Below are 9,734 nucleotides of genomic sequence, written 5' to 3'. Positions count from 1 at the left end.
TAATCAGAGAGATTAGGTATATCACCGCCAAATCTGGTAACTGGGGAACATCCAATCCCTCCAAAAAGTCATGCACAGTTGCAATAGAGGGTCTGCTCTCTGTGCATGCATAAAGTTTCCCATAAAAGTTTTGCATGACCTCAGCAATCTGTGCACTAGAGGTAGTCTTTTTACCATCAGGCAATCTTAAAGGATGAACGACCCTGGGGGGATTTTGGCCTCTTAACAAGTTGGAGAGTAGCTTACCCATTTTATTACCAAATTTAAAGTGGCTGGCATCTTTTTTGAAAGAATAAACCCGCTCCAACTTAGTAACTATTGCTACAAAATGTGTCTTTGCCCCGAGATACGTTTGTTTCGTGGCAGCTATCTGATGTGTTTGATGGGTATGGTAAGTAAACGTTAATTTCTGCTGCACCTCAATATACTCCTGGGACAGAACCTTCCTCTTAGCTGCTGCATAAGATATTATAGTCCCCCTAAGAACTGCTTTATATGCCTGCCAATAAATTGCTGGGTTGTCCTCTAGCATGTCAGAGTTGTGCATTTTATAAGATTCCCATGCCCCGACCACATTATCCTGAAACTCTGACATAAATGATAAACCAGTGGGATATCTCCATTGTCTATATGGACCAGTGTCAATCCCCGATGGCAATATAGCCCATAATAAAGCATGATCTGATAGACATATCGGTTCCATCTCCACCTGTTTCAGTTTGGGAAATAAAAAAGTAGATGCCATGATATCATCTATCCTGAAGAAGGTATGATATGCTGCGGAAAGACAGGAAAATACCTTTTCAGTCGGATGGAAGGAGCGCCATGCATCTAATAGCTGCATCCGTCTCATGAAGGCAGGAATACCTAACCTCGGGAGGCGTCGGCATCTACTCGGCACAATCTGTCTATCTAATGACGATGAAGAAATAAGATTGAAATCACCACAGACTAAATTAGGCTGATTGCCAAACAATTGTAGTTCTGCTGTAAGTAATTGGAAGAAGTTTACAGAATATACATTAGGAACGTACACAGCACATTGTAGATATCTAGTACCAGCTATTTTTGTATCACAGACACAATATGGACCTTCAGGATCAGCTTTAGTTGTAAACACTTCATATGAGATCTTTCTCTTAATTAATATTGCCACTCCTCTCTTCTTTGATGTGTATGAAGCTGAGCCGAGTATCGTCCAGCCCAGCATATTAAACCGAATAACATCGCGCTCAAGTAAGTGGGTTTCCTGAAGAAACATTAAATACATTTTTTGTTTGTTGAGATATAATAATATTTTTCTAAGTTTTTGTGGAGTATTTGCTCCCCCTATGTTCCATGAACCAATTGTAAGAACTGTCATTGCAACAGAGTAAGAGTGTAATAAGGCAGTAATACATATAAAAACCTTGACAATAAATGTACGCCTATCGTATCCATAAAATAATCACCACCGGATCACCAGGGATCAGTGACAGAGGGTAGGAAAAGGAAGGAAAAAGGTCAGAAAAAATAACATGAAAAGAAAAACAAACAACAAACATAGAACCTGCATGTCTCCTGGCAGGGGGAACAGAGGGCCCATTAATGTCCAATGGAACCCCTGAAACAGCGTACAGAATTCCCGGGATCACCAGCAACATAGCTAGCAATACTCAGCGCAAAAGGCCTTTCATCCGGCCACACACCGCCAAAACATTAGAAAGAACATCAGGCCAAACCCAACCCCAAATATGTATTCAAACTCAGTCTTCCCCCGCATCAGAGGGTACATTATCATGACGTAATTCTTTATCAGCTTGCTGAAGGTATGCATCTGCATCCTGTACAGTGGTAAAGACAACATGTGAATTTCCGTCATACAAGCGTAGACGTGCAGGATAAAGCAACGCAAACTTCCGTCCTTTTGCCACTAATTGGGAACACTACGATGAGAATTCCTTTCTAGCCCTTCTCAGCTCAGCCGAATATTCCTGGAAAAGCATTATCTTTTGGCCTTGCCACATAAGGCCACGATGACGTCGAGAGGCCGACCAAATGGCATCTTTATGTAGATAGTTAAGTGTCTTAAATATGACCACTCGGGGTCTAGAATCAGGTTTTCGCTCGGGACCAATCCTGTGCGCGCGTTCTATCACCATATCAGTACAGTATTCAGCAATATTCAGAAGTGAAGGTAAGCAATCTGGTGGACCATTATGCAATAGGTAGCATATATCCTTGTGTATCTATGCCTATTTCCCTATAGATTGTAAGCTTGCGAGCAGGGCCTTCCTACCTCTATGTCTGTCTGTTTTTACCCAGTTTTGTTCTATTACTGTTGTTCTAATTGTAAAGCGCAATGGAATATGCTGCGCTATATAAGAAACTGTTAATAAATAAATAAATAATGTTTCTGATTTGCACGTCTTTTATGATAAACAAGCTAAAGCACAACAGCAGATTTGGATGAAGATCGACGATCTTGAGAATCGATCACAGCATAATAATCTGAGAGTCTGAGGCTGGGAGGCATACCAGAATCTCTTAAAGGCGCAGAGTTGATAAATTTCTTCAAAGTTACCTTACCTTCACTTCTGAATATTGCTGAATCCTGTACTGATATGGTGATAGAACGCGCGCACAGGATTGGTCCAGAGCGAAAACCTGATTCTAGACCCCGAGTGGTCATATTTAAGACACTTAACTATCTACATAAAGATGCCATTTGGTCGGCCCCTCGACCTCATCGTGGCCTTATGTGGCAAGGCCAAAAGATAATGCTTTTCCAGGAATATTGCTGACTAGGACAAGAAAGGAATTCTCATCGTTGTGTTCCCAATTAGTGGCAAAAGGACGGAAGTTTGCGTTGCTTTATCCTGCACGTCTACGCTTGTATGACGGAAATTCACATGTTGACTTTACCACTGCGCAGGATGCAGATGCATACCTTCAGCAAGCTGATAAAGAATTACGTCATGACAACGTACCCTCTGATGCGGGGGAAGACTGAGTTTTAATACATATTTGGGGTTGGGTTTGGCCTGATGTTATTTATAATGTTTTGGCGGTGTGTGGCCGGATGAAAGGCCTTTCGCGCTGAGTATTGCTAGCTATGTTGCTGGTGATCCTGGGAATTCTGTATTGCGCTGTTTCAGGGGTTCCATTGGACCTTAATGGGCCCTCTGTTGCCCCTGCCAGGAGACATGCAGGTTCTATGTCTGTTGTTTGTTTTTCTTTTCATGTTATTTTTTCTGGCCTTCTTCCTTCCTTTTCCCACCCTCTCTCACTGATCCCTGGTGATCAAGTGGTGATTATTTTATGGATACGATATGCGTACATTTATTGTCAAGGTTTTTATATGTACTACTGCCTTATTACACTCTTACTCTGTTGCAATGACAGTTCTTACAATTGGTTCATGGAACATAGGGGGAGCGAATACTCCACAAAAACGTAGAAAAATATTATTATATCTCAACAAACAAAAAATTGATTTAATGTTTCTTCAGGAAACGCACTTACTTGAGCACGATGTTAATCGGTTTAATATGCTGGGCTGGACGATACTCGGCTCAGCTTCATACACATCAAAGAAGAGAGGAGTGGCAACATTAATTAAGAGAAAGATCTCATATGAAGTGTTTACAACTAAAGCTGATCCTGAAGGTCCATATTGTGTCTGTGATGCAAAAGTAGCTGGTACTAGATATCTACTATGTGCTGTGTACGTTCCTAATGCATATTCTGTAAACTTCTTCCAATTACTTACAGCAGAACTACAATTGTTTGGCAATCAGCCTGATTTAGTCTGTGGTGATTTCAATCTGATTTCTTCATCCTCATTAGATAGACAGATTATGCCGAGTAGATGCCGACGCCTCCCGAGGTTAGGTATTCCTGCCTTCATGAGACAGATGCAGCTATTAGATGCATGGCGCTCCTTCCATCCGACTGAAAATGTATTTTCCTGTCTTTCCGCAGCATATCATACCTTCTCCAGGATAGATTATATTGTGGCATCTACTTCTTTATTTCCCAAACTGAAACAGGTGGAGATGGAACCGATATGTCTATCAGATCATGCTTTATTAAGGGCTATATTGCCGTCGGGGATTGACAATGGTCCATATAGACAATGGAGATATCCCACTGGTTTATCATTTATGTCAGAGTTTCAGGATAATGCGGTGGGGGCATGGGAATATTATAAAATGCACAACTCTGACATGCTAGAGGACAACCCAGCAATTTATTGGCAGGCATCAAAAGCAGTTCTTAGGGGGTCTATAATATCTTATGCAGCAGCTAAGAGGAAGGCTCTGTCCCAGGAGTATATTGAGGCGCAGCAGAAATTAACGTCTACTTACCGTACCCATCATACCCATCAGACAGCTGCCACGAAACAAACGTATCTCATGGCAAAGACACATTTTGAAGCAATAGTTACTAAGTTGGAGGGGGTTTATTCTTTCAAAAAAGATGCCAGCCACTTTAAATTTGGTAATAAAACGGTTAAGCTATTTTCAGAGGCCAAAATCCCCCCAGGGTGGTTCATCCTTTAAGATTGCCTGATGGTAAAAAGACTACCTCTAGTGCACAGATTGCGGAGGTCATGCAAGACTTTTATGGGAAACTTTATGCATGCACAGACAGCAGACCCTCTGTTGCAACTGTGCAGGAATTTTGGGAGGGATTGGATGTTCCCCAGTTACCAGATTTGGCGGTGATATCCCTAATCTCTCCGATTACGGAAGCGGAGGTCCATCAGGCAATTAGACTCTTAAAATTGGGAAAAGCCCCTTGCCCGGATGGCCTCACGTTTGAATATTACAAACTCCTTGATGAACGTATTACACCAGTACTCATGACATTGTTTAATGTTATATTGAGCTCCGGTCAGATGCCTTTACACTTTAACTCTGCCATAATCAAAGTGTTGCCAAGACCAGGTCAGGACCTCAGTAATCCGGGGTCGTATAGGCCCATTTCCCTACTTAATACCGACTATAAATTACTCACAAAAATTTTAGCCACTCGCCTGAAGCAGATTCTCCCGGGAATTATACACAGTGACCAAACTGGGTTCATAATGGGTAGAACTTCTATAACAAATATTAGACGAGTATTATCGGCAATTTACGACTTCTCCCAACCTGATGTTAAGGATGATAGAGCGATAGTGTTCTTGGATGCTGTGAAGGCTTTCGAAATGGTGCTGTGGGATCATCTCTATGACACCATATTGAAATTTGGATTCCCTGCTGAGTTTATAGGATATATATCCACATTATATACTGACCCTCGTACGCAGATATCATGCAATGGTTATCTATCACAACCGTTCAACTTTAAATGGGGTACTAGACAGGGTTACCCACTGTCCCCACTGCTTTTTGTGCTGGCGTTGGAACCTCTGACCCTTTCTTTGCGTCAATCCCCTATATTTCAAGGTATAGTGATAGGAGATATAGAGCTGCGTGTAGCTTTATCTGCTGACGATATGTTGCTTTTTCCCTCTGACCCCTCTCACTCGCTGCCAATTGTTTTTGACATAATTGATAGGTTTGGAATATTATCTGGCTATTGCAGCGGTCACTTTGTGTTATCCTGTAGCTGTGGTCAGTATATGTTATACCAGTGGTTTCTAAACTTTTTTGTATCACGGCGCCCTAGAATATCAGAATTTTTTTCACGGCACCCCTAGGCCAAAAATTTCTTATTGAGAAATTTAGAAAGAAATATTACATTAGGTAGATGGCGTCTATATGTCATCCTTAGGGTCAGGTGTGTGGTGATGGACAAGATTTGCTTCTGTTTGGCCACATATTTTATGACTGGCAGCCACCAGCACTGGTTTTACCTATTATATTGACCACAAATAATTTGAATTGGTCCTGGACCACCAACCCAGGGCACCCCTGCAAGTGTCCATGAGGCACCCCAGGGAGCCACGGCACACAGTTTGGGAACCTCTGGGCTATAGGATAAATAAAGATAAGTCTGAGATAATGCCACTATCTGGGAATCTTTCCTTCCTATCCAGTATAAATGATCTTGGACCTATTAAGATAGTGCGGACTCATTTGAAATATTTGGGGATACATATACCGATGACCTTGTCTTCTTTGTATAAAGTCAATTTCTCCCCGCTTATTTTGGCTGTTTATAAATGACTTGAGGCCTGGCACTTGTTGCCCCTCTCACTATTTGGCAGGGTTGCAGTGATTAAGTCTGTCATATTTCCTAAGATCTCCTATTCTATGCAGCTGTTGCCAATTATGCTATGTAATGCAGATGTATGGCGGCTTGAATCTATGATTGCTAGATTTTTATGGTGGGCAGGGAAACCTAGAGTGGCGAGAACCAAAATGTGTGACAAACGGAAACAAGGGGGACTGGGTCTCCCAGATTTGAAGTTGTATTCCCAAGCCTTTTTCTTCCGCTATATTGTAGACTGGTTATATGAGCGGAGTAATTTTGTCCTGTAGTAATTAGACTGCGCATTATTAGCGCCATACTCTCCAAATGCTTTGCTTCACACCCCTAGAACTCACCTACCTCCTCAATCCTTGATGAATCCGTTATTTTCTGACACAGAGTATGTTAGGTGATCAACAAAAAATTTGGCAGACACTCAGGTTATTCTAAAAATATTGCATTATGGGGAAACCCGATGTTTCTGCCTGGTATGACAGAGACTACACTTCTCAGACTTAGACACAGAGGCATACGCTCTACAGCGGATGTCTTTGATCCGAGGGGTAGGATGTATGACCACCTAGAATTGAAAGAGAAATATGGACTTGCAGCCAACACTTCTTTTGCATATTTCCAAATTAGGCATTATGTTCACTCATTGTCCCCGCCTTCTGTCACCAAATCTGTCCCAGATTCGTTATCGATAATTATTGATCTTCTTAAGTCTGTCCCATACAAAACAAAATACCTATATGAAGATCTCCTTAAAAAATCATCTCCTAAAATATGAAGTAGCTTGGAAAAATCATGGCAACAGGATCTTTCCATTAATGACTTTCATCACAGGTTTTATTCTTCTATGACATGACCATGAAACACTTAAAAAACATTTTTACCACACAAGAGCAGCTGCAATGGGAAGCCCCCAGGGAAGTCATGGTGCAACATCAGCGAGTGCAAAGCCAGGGCATCGAGGTCGGTAACCCACTCCCAGACATGCGCCAGCTGCGCCGCATAATAATAAAAGCGGAAGTTGGGGAGAGCTAAACCCCCCATGTCCCGTGACCTGGTCAAAGTATCCAGTCGCAAACGTGCCCGCTTGCTAGCCCACACCAGGGAGGAAAGCAACCCATTTATTTGTTTAAAAATCTTCAGCGGGATATAAACGGGTGATTGTTGGAGAACATACTGAAGTTTGGGCTGGAAGACCATTTTTACCATATTTACCCTCCCTGTGACTGTTAAGGGTAATTTCCCCCATACCTTTACCCGACTACGGAGATACGTTATTTGTGGAGTGATATTTAGGGAGGAGAACTTTTGAGGATCATTAGACACCCAGATGCCCAAGTATTTGAATGAGTCCACCCATCGCAACGGAAGAGCCACCAGTGGGGAAGCAGGAACCTCCCCCCGGAGTGGGATAATAAAGGATTTCTCCCAATTAATCAGGAGCCCAGAGTATCGCCCGAACTCAACAATAATCCCCAAGATCCTAGGCATAGACTCAGCATAGCGATCCACGAATAGCAAAACATCATCGGCATACAGTGCCACCCTGTCCTCGCGGGCACCCACCCTGAAGCCAGCGATCCCCGCGTCCGCCCTCAAGAGGCACGCAAGGAGCTCAGAGCAGGGGACAGTGGGCAGCCCTGTCGCGTACCCCTAGATAAAGGAAAGGAATGAGATACGAAACCATAAACTGCCACTCTCGCCGAGGGAGAGGAATACATCAATTGAACATATTTAATGAAGTTTGGGCCTATACCGAATCTACGCACAACTTCCCACAAATAAGCCCATTCTACGGAATCAAAAGCCTTAGCGGCGTCCAACGAAATGACTATGGAGGAGGTGGGGTCCCTGCAGGGGAGTTGTAGATGAGTAAACAAACGTCGTAGGTTAATGGATGTCGACTTATTGGGCATAAATCCCGTCTGGTCCGGATGTATAATGTGAGATATGACTGTATTTAATCTACCAGCCAGAACCTTAGCTAATATTTTAATATCAGTAGGTAAGAGGGATATAGGGCGATACGACTCAACTCTCCTAATATCCTTATCTGGCTTAGGGAGAACCACAATCAATGCTTCCGCCATAGATGGAGGGAGAGACTCCTGTGTAAAAATTTGGGCGTACAACTCTAGAAGGCGAGGGACAAAAAAATCCAGATGATGCCCATAGATCTCTGAAGGTATGCCATCCATGCCGGATGCTTTACCACTAGGGGAGGCCTTAATAGCAGCCATAATCTCATCAGATGAAATAGGCGCTTCCAGCAGATCACAGGCCTCGCTGGATAGTGTGGGGAGGGAAACAGCATCCAAATAATCAGTGAGATGCAACTGTGTGCACTCCAGTTTAGATTCATACAAACGACTATAGTAGGACACAAATTCAACCGCCATTTGTGGGGTCTGAGTTAGGGAAATTCCATCAGAATTTAAAATCTCAACCACTACACTATTAGGTCTATCACCCCGGGCCAGGGAGGCCAAATACGCCCCCGGTTTATCACCCGTAGCATAAAATGTATGAGAGGAGAAAAGGAGTCTATGCTGAGTCTTCTCCATTAGATAATCCTTCCATTCTTTCTGAGCCGATAACCAGGCTAACTTAGAACTATTTAAGGAATCCTGCAAGTATTGCAGTTCCGCGGAGATGCTCCGGGCCTCCATTACCAACTCCCGCTGCTTATAAAAGGACTTCAAGTTAGCTACCCGTTTAATCAAGCTCCCTCACAAAAAGGCCTTAAACGTGTCCCATAGAATAGAGATAGCAGTTCCGGCACTATTTAACTCAAAGAATTCCCGCCATGCGGCCACCAAGTCAGAGCCGTCCCCCATATAGACGAGCCAGAATGGGTTAAATTTTCATACAGCCTGGCACTTAGAACAATTAAAATCTAAAGTAAGGATCAAAGGGGAGTGATCTGATATACCCCTAGTTTCATATCTAATATTGCTCACCCGGGGGACCATGTCGCTCGAGAGGAGGGCCAGGTCAATCCTGGAGAACGAAGAATAGGAGTGAGAGAAACAGGAGTATTGTCTAAGAGACGGGTGTCTCAATCTCCAAGGATCGACCAGGCCCAGCCCCAACACCACATTAGCAAAAGAGGTATTCCCAGGGCTTGCAGTCGACGGGGACCTAGACAGCCTGTCCATTGCCGCATCAAGCACATTATTAAAATCCCCGAGGCAAATAACCGATATCCTGGGGGAAGAGGCCATGAACCCGGCAGCCCTCTTAAGAACATCAGGGGAATAGGGAGGGGGCACATAGACCGCCAAAAGGAGGACAGGGACGTAAAATAATCTACATTTCAGAAACACATATCTCCCCCACGGATCTGTCTGCACAGATTCCAGCACGAAGGGGACGGTCCGCTTAATAAGGACTGAAACTCCACGAGAGGCAAAAGTATACGTGGAATGGTACGCCCATCCCACCCATGGCCTTTTTAGCGAAAGAATCTTATTCCCCACCAAGTGTGTTTCCATAAGGCAGACCACATCAGCGGCACAGGTTTTAATCTGTCGGAGTACCAG

Source organism: Pseudophryne corroboree (assembly GCF_028390025.1).
Source record: "Pseudophryne corroboree isolate aPseCor3 chromosome 3 unlocalized genomic scaffold, aPseCor3.hap2 SUPER_3_unloc_7, whole genome shotgun sequence".
Classification (NCBI taxonomy): Eukaryota; Metazoa; Chordata; class Amphibia; order Anura; family Myobatrachidae; genus Pseudophryne; species Pseudophryne corroboree.
The sequence above is the reverse complement of the archived record's forward strand: the minus strand, read 5'-3'. Positions refer to the sequence as shown.